We start from the raw sequence: 17,319 nt of genomic DNA on the forward strand, positions 1-17,319 counted from the left end.
TTTTCTTCCGCCCCGCGATGATCAATCGTGATTATTCGCGTAATATACGGGGTCCGAGCACGCCGTGCGTTCGCGCCGTGATTTATTCTTTCGAGCTCTGCTTCGTGCAGAATAATCAGTCTAACCGCATTCTCAAAAGAATTTGTAAACAGGCCACTGGCTCATCTTGGCATTTCGTGCAGAGTCGCCTTACGCATTTGTACGTTCAATATATATGAAATACTTACCTTTGAGAGTCGATGGTGCATGCACCGAGTTAATTTTCACTCGCATCTCTGATGCGGCCTGAAAAATTAATACGTTGTCTGACGCCAATCCCAGCTACACTCTCCCTCGACAGCTCTTTCTCGACATTTAAGCTTCGCTCGTTCTACGAGAAAAAGCACTCTCTCTTTCTCGGCGCAGCATCTCTTCTGGCTCAAAGGGCAGCATCTTAATTTCATCCCTTTAAGTGAGACTTCAGCGACTAAAATTGTATCTCAGATATGCCTACACCGTGCATAAATATTTATTCCATTAACCACTTAAGGAGTTCATTATTTACCGATTTTTAAACTACTTTTGAAACGTCACCTCGATAATTAGAATTTCTCTTTGTGCAAATATTATAATGCACTGGTTCCATTAACTAAATCCGTTAACCAACTACGTAAAATGTTAAAGATAATTATAAAATGTTCACAAAGAAATTAAGGGAATTAGTGAGTAATCTTTATCAAAGATTTATTAAATGTATATATGAGTATGGATTAAAATGTAAATTTAAATCGTTCTCGTTCACAGAGTTCCCTTAAACGTTTGCTAATTTAATACAAACAGTGAGACGTCTCCTCAGACATAAAAGCATGGCTAAATGTCACAGAGTTTCTGGAATTACTTAAATCATTCCCTCAGCATGCACCTTCTAATGCGATAATAGTGAGTTACACACTATTCAATGGCACGTATATAGCCATGTAAGTGCAATTCAATTTCTGCTAGTCTATTCACGCGATAGCGATCGCGCTGGTTCCAATACGTGACCCAATATGTTCGCCGAAGCTTAGAACACCTCGCTCGCTCATTGAGCTAGACCTATATACACGCAATCTGTCCATTTATTTGTTCTGCCTACACTTCTGAATCGCCGTTGCTATTCCGTAAGTAATAACGCTTTCGATTACATAAGCGAAGCCGCAATAGCGACGAAAATCTAAAATATGATATATACATAATAAAGCCCACTTTAAACGATGTATAATTTATATTATTTCAGAACAGAATTGATTTATAATTTTATATACCAGATTTTTCTGTAATAACACGTATATCTATCTTTTTAAGTTTACGCAACGAAAGAACAAATATAAATCTTCTCTCGAAAAAGAAACTTTTCGTTAAATTTATTTAATATTTCAACAGCGAGATAAAATATAACAGACTTGTCTCTAATTGGAATCACAAATTAAAAAAAATTGGAGGAAGTTTTAATTACAGTTCATATGTAACATTAAAGAATTTTACAAAACAAATAATCCTCCACGTGTTTTGTACTTTCATAATTTTTTTAATTAAGATAGGTAAATGTGCAAGCAGAATACATTGCAAATTTGAGAAACAGCAAATGTTTATTTAACAGTTATAATGCAAGGCGAGAAGTGACCTGGGTTAAGCGTTTTACCGTCGTATATCACACTTAGGTTTCTTGATGCCCTCAGTAGTGCCCATAACCGCCGTATGTACCTCCGTGATGGTTATTACCGCCGGAGTTGTGGACGTGAGCAAAAAATCCTCCGTGCGGATCAGCGTGGTAGGTCACGGTTCTGGTGTTACCGCCCGGTTCCTTGATGGTGTACTCGCCGATGACCTTTTTTCCTGTGAACGAAAAACTGCTCTTGCACCAATACACGATGGCTATTATAGATTGCTATCATGATCGTGCATTAATTATAGAAAATTAAACACACGGATGTGTCATCGATATTACAATATCTGTATATATTATGTTACATCAATATGGCTACCGTCGCGATGTTTAATTAAAATGGAGCGCACCGAGGCGTACCGCCGTGTAATCTGACCCTGTCATTTATAATCTTTAACTACCGACACGGCTATGCAAAAATAAAAAAAGTGAGCGTCGAGAAAAAAACACTGTGTCGATAAGTTTAAAGCCATCTACGCTCAGCTTATTGCGATTCAGAGTTGCGCTTTCGAATATCTACCCGTTCTAGGTGAAGATTCGCCAGATAAACTTTTATCGAAATTTTTCAGAGACTTTCAGTATCATTTAGACCACCACAAAATTTTCCACTTTGTTGCGCGAGCATCGTAAAAAATTCAGCAACTCTTTGCATGATTACGTAAATTTTAATAGGTTTGATGTTGAATAACTTACAAAGTCTAATTTATTGTGAAAAAGCGACTGAAATATAATAATCAATATATTACATTAAATAATATTTATTCTCTCTCTCTCTCTCTCTCTCTCTCAAACTTGTATTGGCTATAGATGATAAATTTATTTATTTAGAAGAATAGATTTTAGCCACGTAAATATATGCCATACACACACACACACACACACACACACACACACACACACACACACACACACATCCAACACACACACACACTGGATACGTAAGCATTACACAAAATTTATGGAAAATACAAAATGCATTCATTATTTTGTAAAAATAAATTATCTGAACGGATATGATTTACATCACCACTTGAAAATAAAACAGTCAGACACGAATTAATTGAAAAAGAGAAAGAAAAAAATAAATTCGGTTCGATATTGGATTTACTTTATGGCAATAAACGACGTGGAAATAACATGCAGCATTTGTACAATGGAAAATAAAGCACAACATTCAAGACAAAATTAAAAAAACATTTCATAGGTTAGTGTTAAAATTTTTTCAAAAATTGGTTAAAATACTAAAGAATGTAAAATTGATAGCGACAGTTGCGTATTTAAAAAATTATGCATTTTGCCTACACATTTTTTTTAAAGCAACTTTGTATTTTTTTACTAATTGATCTCATTATTTTACATAAAAAATTGTATAATTTTATTTTAAAAAAGAGGAAATGACTTTTACATCAATTTGACGTCTTCACCTAGAAAAAAAACAACGTAATTAAAATACGTCTCTATATCATACAACTTTTTTAGAATGTTTGTTGGTAAAATTACATATTTTCAAAATATTTTCTTGTTAAAAATAAAATAAATCACCTAGTATATATATTCGTATTATGTGTGCACATTTAATAAGATTTTAATCATATTATGTGCATATGTGTAAATATATATATAAAATATATTTATACAAATTTACATATATATTATACAAATACAAGCAGAAGATGACAAACAGATCCCAGTTCGTCACTGGATATGTAGACATTTCGTAAAACTTATGGAAAATGAAGCAACATGTGCTTATTGTTTTGTAATAGTAAATTATGCAAATATATCTGGTTTACATCATCACCTGAAAATAAAACATTCAGACAAATTAACAGAAAAAGAGAAGATAAAAATTCAGTTGGGTGTGAGATTACTTCATATCAAAAACAGATATGGAGGCAGCATGCAATCTGTACAATATATAATACGGAAATATTCGAGACAAATTTCAAAACACACTTAAAAATTAATCTATAATGGATAAGTGTACTTAATATGTATTTAAAAATTGGTTAAAATATTAAAGAACGTAAAATTCATAATGATAATATAATATCAATAGCTAATAGCTTAAAATGTAACGGATACAAATATTAACAAATTTTCCACATATTTAAATAAATATAATATAAATGTTTAAATACTTAAATAATTGTATTATATATATATGTATATATTTAATAAAATTTTAATCATACTATTATATATGTATATATTTTATATGTATATATGTATTATGTGCAAATATATAAAAATATTTATATAAATATTTTTGTACAAGAGAGTTCACATACTTATATACAAAGACACACATATATACATATACTCATACAACATAAAAAATACTCGGTACTTACAGTTGATGTAATTTAAATTTTATGACACAAAAAAACGTCAATAAAACGAAGTTTAATTTATTATATTATTAAATACACTGTTACTCAAAAACACTATTGAGTAAAATTATAAAATTTAATTTTAATTTGTATTTTGATTAAAATTTAAATATTCAACTAAATTTTAATTTATTAATGTAATAATTTTATATTTTTCAAATAGTACGACACATGCTTTGTATGTTCTGTTCGTAATTAACTTTTCTTTTGTTTCTGAATTTCTATAAAAATTTCACGAATGTTTTGGGTATAATTAAAATATCTATAATAGAACAACTCATGAAACACGACATCATTTCAAAAATGTTTTTCCAAAAAATATATAATATAGATTGCCCAATTGACGTACATCCGAAAATTAAAGAAATTAAAACTAGGAAAATTAAAAAAAGAAAAGCTAGGATAAATTTTCATTTCTCTTGAAGTTTCATTTCTCTTGAAATAAAAATTGCCAAATTTATATGACTTTGTATTCAATAAATAATATTTTTTCTATTATACGCACGAAACGTAATAAAGTTAATTTTTTTGAGCTAAAAGATGCATAAATGTTTACATAAAACCAATATTCTGAGAGCGAGACCACAGGCCTTTGCATAACGCATAATGCATAAAGCATAAGAGAATCAACCAGTCAGAATCTTTCCTTTCATGAAATAAAAGATTCTGATTAGTTAATTCTCTTACACTTTATGTATTATGCGTTATGCAAAGGTCTGTGCTTCGACCTTTAAGAAGTGTTTTTATTTTCCAGAAACAAATTCTTAAAAATGATTTTATAGTATCAGGCTAAGTTAGAAACCCTCCTTAAAACCGTATTTTGACCTCATAACAAAAGAGAGTTCAAATTAAAACTATTTTCTCCATCTCATTTCTAACATCTTTAATCATTTATTTATATAAATGTAGGCAAAATAGTTCCAGTTCAGAAAGTGACACGAATAACGCGAGCAATGATACAAGCACAGATATAATTATAAAGAGAGCGAAATATCAAAAATACTCAGTAACTTCATGTAATAATTAGTACAAAAACACAAAAGAAACACACGTTCTTAACAAGTAATTATTCGCTTTATACATTTGATATACGATATGTATAAATAAATCTCATTAATTAAACATAGTCTTTTCTATACAAACACTCCACCATATTATGTGAAACATTTATTAATTAAGTATTTCATTAATGCAGATCCGAATCGTGCATTCCAAGCCAACGGACCGCTATATGGCTCTCACCGTAAAGATCAGGCTGAATGCATTAATATGTGATCTCTTGTGAATCTTGTAATGAAATAAATTTTGACTTTTTTTCACAAAATTAATTACGGTATATAAATTATTCTTGTGTCGTATTTAATATATTAACTGTTGCATTGATGGATTCTTCTATAAACTCGTGTAATTTACACAAGAATTATTTGCTTCTCTTGACATAATTTTGCAAATATTTTGTTTCTAATAATAGAGATAAATATTTTGTTTTGTCTAATAAATTATTATAAGTCTATTAAATAAATAAATAAATAGATTAATTTCTTTAAAAGATTTATGATAACTTATTAGACATAAATAGTCACTAAATGATAAGTTCAAATAAATTTTTAATGTTTTGTGCATTCCGAGTATAAGTTCCAAGTATATATAGACGTATTAAATAAATTTTTATCAATACGCTATACGTTAAATACAAATAGCTTGTAAAAATTTATTTAACGTATCCATAATTATATCATATGTAAAAATATTTGTATAAATCATTCGATTCTTTCATAATAAAATTTATAATAAATGTTATATTTATAATTATAATTTAACTTTTGAATACTTTGCAAGTGTTTTGCCACTTACAATGTTACATAAATTAGTGATATGTCTTACCATCTCTGTGCTCTTTTTGTCCATGATAATCGCCAGTGTGATGATCTTCGACTCCGTACGCGAACTCGTACTTAGGATGTGCAATGTAGTCTACATGATGATGACCGTGCTTATCGTGGACAACCAGTTCATGTCCAGGCCCTACAACTGGTCCATGAAAGTGTGCGAAACTGTGAGCATGCCCTGCCAATCCACTTTGAATCGCTGCAAGGGCCAATACGGCCAATAACAGGGTAAGCTGCCGACAAATTGTTGCCATTTACATGTGCTCTTGCACAAAGCAAGAACAAAGTTTAGGATTCTGCATTCAAAAAAGAAGAAAGCATTTTCTTCGCAATCGATTGTAAGTGGGAGCTTTCTACTTTATGGATTACGGAGATAGTTGTAATAAACGAGTTATTATGATTTAATAAAAAAGTTCATATCAGTTTAACATCTAATAAAAAAAGTTGCAAGATGAAATGTATAAAACATTAATTTTTGCACATTAAAAGCACATAGAATGCAAAAAAGATCGAGGTTTCTTTATTTAAAACAGTTACAAGAATTAACAAGAAATTAACTCTTTATGATTAGCGTTAATGATAGGAATTTATGCAAAAGAATTTTACCATTTAAAAAATGTTGTGTAGCATTCAAGATTAAATAGAGTTAAAACCATATATATGCATATATGTGTATAATTGGACTATAATAACTGATTAAAAAGATATCAAATTTTAATGGGTACCTTCGTGGTCATTCTTCTGATGCTTGCACCTTACTCCTAAAATACGAATGATACTTTTGTCGATACCGATAGAAGTTTATATAGCGTGTTTCTCTTTGCCAGGAGAATTTCGCCACCACTATTTAGGACGTACAGAACGGTCTCTGCGAATGACAAAAACACACCGTGAACCAATCGCTTTTCTATGCATAAGATTGGGCACTCCTGCGATGAAACGCTGCTATAGCGAACGCCACGCATGTGGATACCCGTCCCGTGAAACAATCGATTTTGCTGTATCGATTGCGCTACGGAAGTTTTTTCCCAAAAGTCTCGAAACGGTTGGCTTTCATTGACGATCGTAGCGGAGTATCGAAGCGCACGATTGGCAATATTTGAATACAATAATGGACTATTTAAAACCATAAAAAATTACCTTTTTCAGTACACATATACGTCTTTTTGTGTATCTTTTTCATCGAGAAATCTGAATTTTTTGTTTGCCTCTATACGATAGGCGGGAGAGGGTTTGAAGTTTTTAATGTAAATGTTTACAATTAAAGATATTGTAAGCTGATAGATTAAACAGCGACAGAAATTTACAACAAATTGATTTATTAATACTTAATAATACTTTTATAAATGATTAATTAATAGAGGAAAGTCGTCGATACTGACACAGGTCTTCTAAAAAGACACCTCCCTTATTTCTCGGAAACTAATTACTGCACTTTATTAAAACTTGTATTGATTATTTTATTATTAAAACTTTATAAAAATATGATCCGTTTTAATTATTTAAAAATTGAAGAAAATATAAAAACTACTACATTATTATCTGATAAAAGATACTTTCTAATTTGTACTATGTTTCTAAAGTTTTATTTTTAGCTTTTGTTTAAGAATTATTTAAATACAAAATGATCGATGACCTCTATAATTTTAATAAATATATTGATCCTTTATGAAGTAAATTTTTATTTAGAGGAGAGAGAGAGAGAGAGAAATACGAGTTATATTAACGGGTTGCTGTGCAGATTTGCTTCAGTAATAATCTTCGTGTCACAAAACACACACACAGAGTAACATCAGTTACAATTTTCAGATATAAATCAATGATTATAAATCAGTGATTTAGAACAGATTGAATGACGCACTGCAATTACTTTTCTGCGATAAAAATGACAGTCGATAATTAAACGATCACGAGCTACTATCATTAGTTTAATAGCTATGGTCGTCTTCCAAATCGCAATGACTAGCTTCGTTATCGGAAAATTTCATTCGCGCGGCGCGTAACAATAACCTATTTACATTACAAATACGTTACACGTGTAACGCGCACCATGATGAAATTCAAGCATGTGATACGCTTGATATTAGAGATTTAACCTTCTCATCCGTAACTCCGTTGCTTCCATGTCGGCGGAAAAGCAAAGTGAACACGCGTTACGGGCGTATCCGATACGCCAAATAAAGTCAAGCTCTCCGATATCAGCGGTTCGGATTGTGTGAGGTAAAGAGAGGCCGTTTCAATCACCGTTTTTCAAAAAAATTGAGCTTTGATTATTTCGTATATATCTGCAAAGTGATCTGCGATTTCGCTAATTGCGAAAGGAATTACGGGCAAAAGCGCAGTGTTTCTCGCGGAAGGAGTCCTGATGGAACTCTGCGTATCCAGTAGATTTCAGATTTAGGAATGACTACCCCTGGAATCATCTCGTGTATAAAAAAGAGCAGTCCCATGTAGTTAAGTCGTAATCCGTCTATTTGCTTTAGTAACAACTGTATCGACCCGTGCTAAACGTCGCTATGCGCATTCATATTATGCGAGAGCACATCGCATCGCATTAATAATATTCGGTTTGTGTTTCCTTCGTGTATAACTTAATCTAATTTATTGCTTTTTATCGTCGATTTATACTAATTTTGATGGATTGGGTACCCAAAAGAAGGTGACGATTAACGATAATTATATTTAATAAAGCGAGATTATGAAACAGCAGGTTTACTTAACGTTAAGTACACTCGAGTGCTCGATTTCAAGATAGTTTAGAGGTTCAAAGTGCAAATCACTCATCGTTAACATATTAAATTATAATAGCAAAAACGAAAATTAATCTAACTTTTTTCTAAATTGTAGGACAACTCCGGTATTTATGCCTTAACTTGTTAACGCTGTTCCAATTAGCAGCATATAGATAACAAGGATCTTGTAACACAGAGTAATATGTTTGACATCACGGTGGCTTTGTATGCACAATAAGTTATTGGAGATATCCATTTGCTGTCAGGACACGGAAATTACGGTGCGCTCGAATGGTTCTAAATTAAATAGATATAGTAGAGTCTTTGTATTTTTTTCATGATGAAGTCACGTGAACTTGACATCATGCTTATAAATGCGTGACAATCTTGACAACTACAAACAGCATCTTCCGTTGACGTGTCGCCTCGCATAATCAGCGTAATCGACATGTGGGTGCGCGGCATTATCTAAGCTATCAGTCTCATACGCAGATTAGCGTCTCCAAGACAGATTACGTCGTATCTGATCTTGCCTATACGTGATCTTATCAATCTACTGAAATGTACCATCATTTCCCCTTATCTGTACGTTCTCTTTATGCCAGTCCATTTCCGTTCCCTGGGGTTTAATAGTAAATGAGAGGGCGTGTCTAACATTCTAAAATATGTTCTTAATATACCTTCTTATCTTGAAGAAATAATGATTGTATCTCCATAGAATCAGGCGTTTTTAAAAGATTTGATAGCTTTACATAAATAGATTATTTTCTATGACTTTAATATATCTAGAAATCTTTTCTTATTTACTTCATCATTTTAAAGATTGATAATTTATAAGCATAATATAGTAAAAGGATAACATATATAGGTAAGGATATACGTGGCGAGAGCGTGAACCGTTCATTAACATACTCCATTCTACGTCAGCAAAGGTTCAAAGAGAATATGGAGGCACGTAAAGATAGACCTATATAGCACCAGTTCTCGTGGTTCTTACTCAAACTACTACGCTTGATGAGCAACCGTAATATCCAAGTTAAAATCATATACCTTGGACGGTACAGCGGGCACTAGAGGAACATCAATTATGCTAATAAGTTCTCACCTGATTGTCGCAATCTTCGACGCGACAATTTCGAGCGAGTCTAGCTGGAAAGATACTACGACATACAAAATTGAACGACGAATAGTGATTCAGCGTGCACAGTTGAGCTAGATATGTAAAATTATGTATAAAATCTCCATTTCTCTTTTAGAACGAACTGTTTTTGCATGCAATATGTAATAGCGTTTATATAGCTGGTAGAAGCAAGAATAAGGTCATTATTTCTATAAATGATGAAACGTGTTGCGTTTACAAAAATTTCGCAACATCAAGTACATGATTACTTAGTTCGTTAATAACTATTATTTGTTTATGATAGCGGTAATAATTCAACCGGTTGTTAGTTGAAACCGAGAGCAAGGATTATAAGCTCGGAAATGTTGCGAAACGTGAAACCCTGGCTACTCGCTCCAGGAAATTCAACGTTTCTATCTCAGCGCCGGACCATTCCTGTATACTGTATATAGTCTCCGCTAAGAGAACTTAATAGAAATTGTCGAAGCGTTAGGCAATGAGATTATCCGCATTAGAAACCGTCGAGATTGACAACGGAATTGGCAACAAAATTGACAACAAAATTGACAGGGTCAATAACACAATGACTGACCGATCTTCTTGTAAAACGACCAATCCATTCGTCGCTATTGTTCAATGAGAGGGCATAAAATTTCGATCTTGCTCCTTTCACCCTTGTCACGTCACGTCGTTTCCCCTGCTTTGCACTTCCTTCATCTTTCTGCGATGCCATCATAGTCGGTCCGTCCCGTTGCTGACTCGAGAGGTCGAGTGTGCGCGAGAACGTGATTGGATAAAAACATGTTGCGGCGTGCTGATGAGAGAGATTGGCCAACTTTGCTGCATTCGGTCAGCAGAAACTGAGCAAGTAGCTCCCACTCGTTTTGATGGAACGAGATCACGCGATTGCGGTAAAACTAGGAATGAATTCCAAAGGAGAATCCGTTTCGAAAATTATAAAGAAGGGAGTGATTGATATTTCTATATCGATATAATCTTAATGTAGAAATTACGTTATTATTAGTCTTATATTTTACTTGCATATGGATATTAGTATCAAAATTCGCTTTGTTAGAAGTTTCTTTTTCTTACTTAATTTATCCTTGTCAGTCTAAATTTCATTTATAACTGTTCATTTTTTTTTTTATGAATTTGAAGTGTCTTTTCTCTTATAAAAAATTTAATTCTCATAATTCATACAACACTTGTTATTAAAAATTAGAAAGACGCGAATTGAAATTAAAAAAAGATATTTATAGATGCGCAATAATTAATGTACGGGTTACAAATTATGTAATAACATTTTTTATTGATACACAATATCTTTTTATCTACTGTAAAGAGATAAAATATTAACAACTTATAAGAATAATATTTCAACAACACATAATTTACATAATATAAAAATAAATATTTAACAATATATTGGTTACGATCGAATTTGTACAGAATGCAGGCGCGTTTATAACATTATTCTCGTTAGTCACCTTTTTTTTCATTAATCATTTTATCGATAGTTCATTATGATATTTTTTTCAACTATCTATGTTTATATCCACCATATGTGCCACTCGAATGATCATTCCCGCAGTAGTTATAAACTTCGGCATAAAACCGGCCGTGAGGATCAGCATGATATTTTACACTCCTGACATTGCCACCAGGCTCATGGATGTGATATTCATCTTGAACATGTTTGCCTATGATTCACATCATAAGTAAGATAATTAACATTTACACATTTGATTGGAATCAATAATGTCTAGTAAGACTAGCTTTTATTATCCATTTATGACTATATTTACTTTATAAAAATATATTATAATATCTCCTTTATTTCGAAAGTGATACAACTAAAAAATGTGACTTTCGAATTATTACTATTATAATGAATTAAATAAATCTACCAGTCATAATTCATCAAAAGTGAACTGACTTAACTTTATTTTAAAAAATGTCAAAGTCATCATGACTTAATAAGAATAACTAACTAAAAATGCCATCGCAACTTAAAAAGGGTGATTTTTAAGAATTATGAAATGAAAATGACAAAAATGACGTTTAATCATGTTAAGAATATATTCTTTTTGTCGATATTATTTGATTAGTCAATCATTTTCTGTTAAGTTAAAAGATAATTTTTTCCTTTTTTGGAAAATTTCATTTTTTGAGTTGCTACTTTTGAAATAAAAAAATGATATTGTAGAATTATCCAAATGTTTTAAAATACATAAAATTGCAAAGAGAGGACGAGAGAGAAACATTAAAAAATTTTTTTTAATTAAATTAAAATGTTTAAATAGTTTTTCCACGACAATAAGAAAGCGAAGACTTGCCTTGAAGGAAGTAATGGTGCTATTTGTGATATTTATTGAAGTAATTAAGGAGTGTTACTCGCGTACATGCGGAGCTGAGATAAGAATGGTATTTAGACTGAATGAAGATATAATAGAAACTCGTGTATCTCTCCATACGTTCCAATTAAATTCGCGTTTACGCAGGCAGTTACACCGTTTTCCAGGTACACCGTATCGGAATAGCTTTCCTGTAAGCTCCGTGCATTTCATTCGCCAGCTTTGCCAGAGAGCTTCCCAACGAATGCGTAATAAACTTCTATGCTCTCTCTCGTATCAGTCACAATTAAATTTAACAGGCGTACACCGAATACCAATGAGCTTGACAGGACTCTCACGTTTTTACGGGAAACGCACCAGAAAAGTGATGTATCCACAACGGGCCGTAACGCACCGGAGTAAGAAGCAAACCTGGTCCTTCCTAGCTTCTAATTAAGAGCAGGTATCCAATTACTTCGAGATTCTAATTAAGAGCGCGAGATCGAATTACATTTCACTGCCTCGCTGGCTCTGGATTAGTATTGCGATACATCTAGGGTTGCTATATGATTACTTTGTCAATATAAGAGACATGTATACTACAAATATGTGATATTAGAAGAAAAAAGTTAATTTTTAATTAAAAATTAATTTTCAAATTGACATTCTCAATAGCAATCTTTGGTGATCAAATAACAGGTACAGAGATTTTCATTCAATGTATCAGGCTCTGCAAAAAATGATTCAAATTAGATTTATACTTAATAAAGATGAATGTTATATATTACGTATAAAAAATTCAATAAGGTCAATATATTCATATTTAACAATTTATAATTTAAATAAAAATTTTCTCACACACATATCTTAATCATTTTTTAAAAATATGGTTTAGATTTAGGTTCTAAACTGCCAATTTTTTGTATTACTTTAAATACAATAGAGAAGAATTTGTAATTTTTCATAACACCTTTCATTTTGTTAAAAAAATACATGTACTATCTTTAAGAAGAAACTGTTATTCTCATTCGGCGTATCGAGATAACGCGTGATAACGGTTAATATAATATAAAAGTTAAGCGCTACAGCCTTAGAGAATATCGAGAGTACACCTATATATACACTCACAGTCACGGTGTTTCGTCTGTCCGTGATGATCGTTAGTATAATAATCGTCTACGCCATAAGAATATTTATACTTTGGATTAGCTTTGTAGTCGTAATGATGATGTCCGTATTTATCTTCCCAGATTATCTCCTCATGATAGCTCGTCACTGGCCGGACAAAATGATGATACGAGTACGCGATCATGACCGTGTCCATTGCGATCTATATCCGCGTCATTGTCTTCCTCTATTGATTGATTTAATAGAAAATTATTATATTCTCAGATCTTTTCGAATAATCAATGGAAATGTTGTAATTTTAACAAAATGAAGCCTAATTTAAGCCGCAATTTAGAACATGTGAGAGTATCGAGACGAACATGTGCGGATCGATAAACCTCTCACCAATACGCGTAATTACCTTCTCAAGTGACCAATTCCATGAATTAAGCGAGAGAGACACTCACCCACCGCATTTTCCTCATACATCCTGGGGAAGCTCTTAACAACGACAGCGACGAAGACGACGCAGACAATCAATTCCTGCAAAGCGAGGAGGGACATTCGAGCGTCGTGTAAGCGGCCGACAACGCCGCCCGTGAAGTACTGTTCGCTGTTAAAGGTAAATTGGTGGCCGCGAATAATTGGAAAAGTTAATCTCTTAAATCTAATCGAGAAAGAGAGAGGAGGAAAGAGAGGGTGAAAGAGAGAGAAAGGAAACCGAAACGCAGGAAGCAAAATTCATTTTCATTGCACCGACCGACGATGCGGTGTGTGTGTGGTGGTGGTGTAGTAGAAAATTACCGAAAAAAAAGCCCTGCCATTATTCTTCCGTTTCCGAATATGTGTGCCAGAACGGACTCACCGAGACGCTTTTACCGCCCACATAAAGACCTCCGAAACACTCCGCGCTCGCTAGTTTACGGTCACGACTGCGTGATACTTTGTTCAGCGCAGCCTGGACTCCGGCGATTCGTTTTATGGAGGTTGCGACATTGCGCCCTGCGAATCGATGAGATCGGCGAAACTTGAAATTGGATCGATCATCCGGAGTTTGAGGTCGGAATCGTGTCTTTGCCTGCGGCCAGGTAAAATGCTGAGCCCTTCATGTTATTCTTCACGTTATACGTTGTAGTTCTTTGCTCGAGCGGATCATGAAAGGTTAATATCCGTCCACTTCCCGCAAATTGGATATCAAAGAAAGAGAAGACAGAGAGAACGAGAAAGAAGCAGATTCGGATCTCTTCGCGATAAATGCACCGTTCAGGAAATTCCTCGCTTCACTTGAAATAAATAGTTTTATTAAAATCTTTTGTACTAGGAATATCTTCTTTTTCGATATTCTGTTACATTTATATAATATTGCTTTAAATTGTAGTATATTAATTTTCAATTGATCTCTTGCTTTTACCTTAATACGATTAATACTCTTTCCAATATTCAATCCGTAAAATAAAAAAGAAAGAAATATTATACGCTATGCGTAAGCTGGGGCGAAAAATCGATAAGTCTTCGTTATAAGGCTTTATTATAACGTTTTATGAAGATGGATAGTACGCAGCCTTTTCTCACTAAAAAGGCTATTGTACAACGATACCTTCTTAAGTTCCTATTGGACGGTATATTTTAATCTCAAAAGAAATTATTGCCGAGCAAAAACAAAGACATTGATAACTTTAATTAACAATATCTTGTTGTCTTAATTATAACAAAGCATTTTGCAACTTGATTTCAGAACAATACAACGTTGTTGACGTAAAATTTTCTAAAATCTACTTACATTATTCAGAATTAATAATTGCTCAATTAACAATGTTTTATACTTCTTACAATTTTAATTATAATGTACACGGAAAAAATTTTATATTATAAGTTTTAATACAATTTTAAATTACACTTTACTATGTCTTGTATTTTCGATGGACTCTCACAACATGATTCCGACTTAACTTTTATTATGGTAATACTAATTTTTATCACATAAATAAAGTAATTATTTTGTGAAGCCATATTCTAACATGAAAACAGTTAATTTTTACTATGGTACGTAAACAAAATTTGCTAGGTATATTTGATTTTGTAATAAAAAATTTTTACTATGAAAAAGTGTAAAAATTACGTTACATTATTGTTTAAAAAAAAACTATAGCATTTAAACTTATAATTTACATGAAGACCGCAGCTACTACCATATTATAGTAATTTTAAATAAAAAATTTTCTCCGTGTAGTATTATAAAAGTAGATAAACGCTCCAGTCGGACATTTACTTACGTCCAGATTTACACAAATATTTATTTGTTTATATAATTAATTTCAAATGCTTTTTAAAATATAATATTATAATTCAATTGTAACCTTTAAATATAACTAAACTATGAATTATATTATTGTAATAAAGCATTTGAGATTAATAATAATAAATTTTGTGTAAGTATTCGAATATGTGTTAGATACATGTCACTGGGACGTTTACCTTACTACTTGCAAAATATTAATATAATTATCATTTAAATATTATAATTCATAATGCAATCGAGATTTTAATACACTCCAATTCGTAATGTCAAAATATTGTATTTTCGTTTTAATCGTTATATAATCGTTACATAATGGTCGCGCATTACGTGTATATGTGTGAACAAAAATTACTCCTCGCCCGGCGCAACTCGCTCGCATTGTAACGCTTTCCACGCTAATACTTTCCGGGATGCGCAATTATTCCGACGTCAGCGGCGTAACGCGCTCACAAAAGATGCAACACCTTCCACAATTTTGTTCGCAAGAATATGTAATTATAAGCGACGTGTGCATGCCTTCGTCCGACCTGTTACAACACGAATTTCCGTTCTAGCAAAGCGCCCCAGTAATATTCCCTACCGCATTGCCGACGGTCCCGCGGCGTATCAATTTACGATATCGAATGCCGCGCTATCGACTTTAGTTTACCTTCACAAAGGCCATGTTTCTTCCTTAACGAAAACCACCAATGGACTACCTCCGGGTCGAAAGGAACGGAATCGTTTTATAGTGGCGGCCACCCCCGGACAGGCAAAAACGATCCCTTTTAACCATTAATTCGTTTGTCGTACCCTGCGGTTGGTCCCCGATACCGCACAGTAAGAGGTGTGACCAGTCGGGTCGTAGAAATGATAATAATTCTTTGAAACAACGCCATGGTACGACCCCAATGTTCGTCACTGCCAGACACGAATTGGCGTCGCGATTTTACGACCGGGAAAGCAATGGTTCGGAAATAATAAATGTATAATGTGATATGTACTAATTTTTACGTTCTGTTTCTACTTGATTCATTAGCTTTTCATGAACACTTAAAGATAAATAGGAGATTTAGATATAAATTTTTATATGTATGTTTTTTAAAATTTCCATTTTTCATGAAACATGAAAAAATAACGAATACATTTAAGACAATTCGTTCTTAAAAGTCGTATGATTTAAAATGATTGAATAAAAAATTAAAATTACAAAATCTTCAGTTGTTAAATAATTCTTTAAATACAGTTGGATAATAGTATTATAATATTAAATGAGAGTTTGGTTTTCTTCTTTCTTCTTCTTTCTCCTTCGCTTTCCGTCTGACGTGTATATGACATTGATGGAATGTAAACAATGAGATTGTATATCAAACACTTCCTTTAATGTCATAATTAACAACAATATCTTTTATGAAGGCGATGAGTTTCGAGTATAATTATTCAGGAGCTTGTCGATAATTTTTGATTGAAGTGGCTAATTATTTTCTCTTCCACACATTTGAGAAATATTATTCGTGACAAAGGATAAATTTTGAAATGAAGGCAATAATGAGAAGTAAAATCTATTTTTGAAATATCATTGATATAATGCAAATTAATTAAAATATAAATGTGCGTTTAATTAATATAATAATATGTAGATATATATATACTAATATTAATTAATTTTTAATATTAATTAAATATTAAATAATTTTATAAAAATTTTATTCAATTTTTAATATTAATTTATTATTAATTAAAAACTGAAAAAAAAGATCCTAGAATTACAGAAGAATTGTAT

The 17,319-nt window shown here is 32.3% G+C and overlaps 2 pseudogenes; both read right to left on the minus strand.

The window, feature by feature from the left end:
* Positions 1-1,675: 1,675 nt before the first annotated feature.
* LOC108761756 (cuticle protein 19-like) lies at positions 1,676-6,220 on the minus strand (annotated as a pseudogene).
* Positions 6,221-11,357: 5,137 nt separating this feature from the next.
* On the minus strand, positions 11,358-16,221 carry LOC108761757 (adult-specific cuticular protein ACP-22-like; annotated as a pseudogene).
* Between the last annotated feature and the right edge of the window lie 1,098 nt (positions 16,222-17,319).

This window comes from Trachymyrmex cornetzi, unplaced genomic scaffold (assembly GCF_001594075.2).
Source record: "Trachymyrmex cornetzi isolate Tcor2-1 unplaced genomic scaffold, Tcor1.1 scaffold262, whole genome shotgun sequence".
In the NCBI taxonomy this organism is placed as follows: Eukaryota; Metazoa; Arthropoda; class Insecta; order Hymenoptera; family Formicidae; genus Trachymyrmex; species Trachymyrmex cornetzi.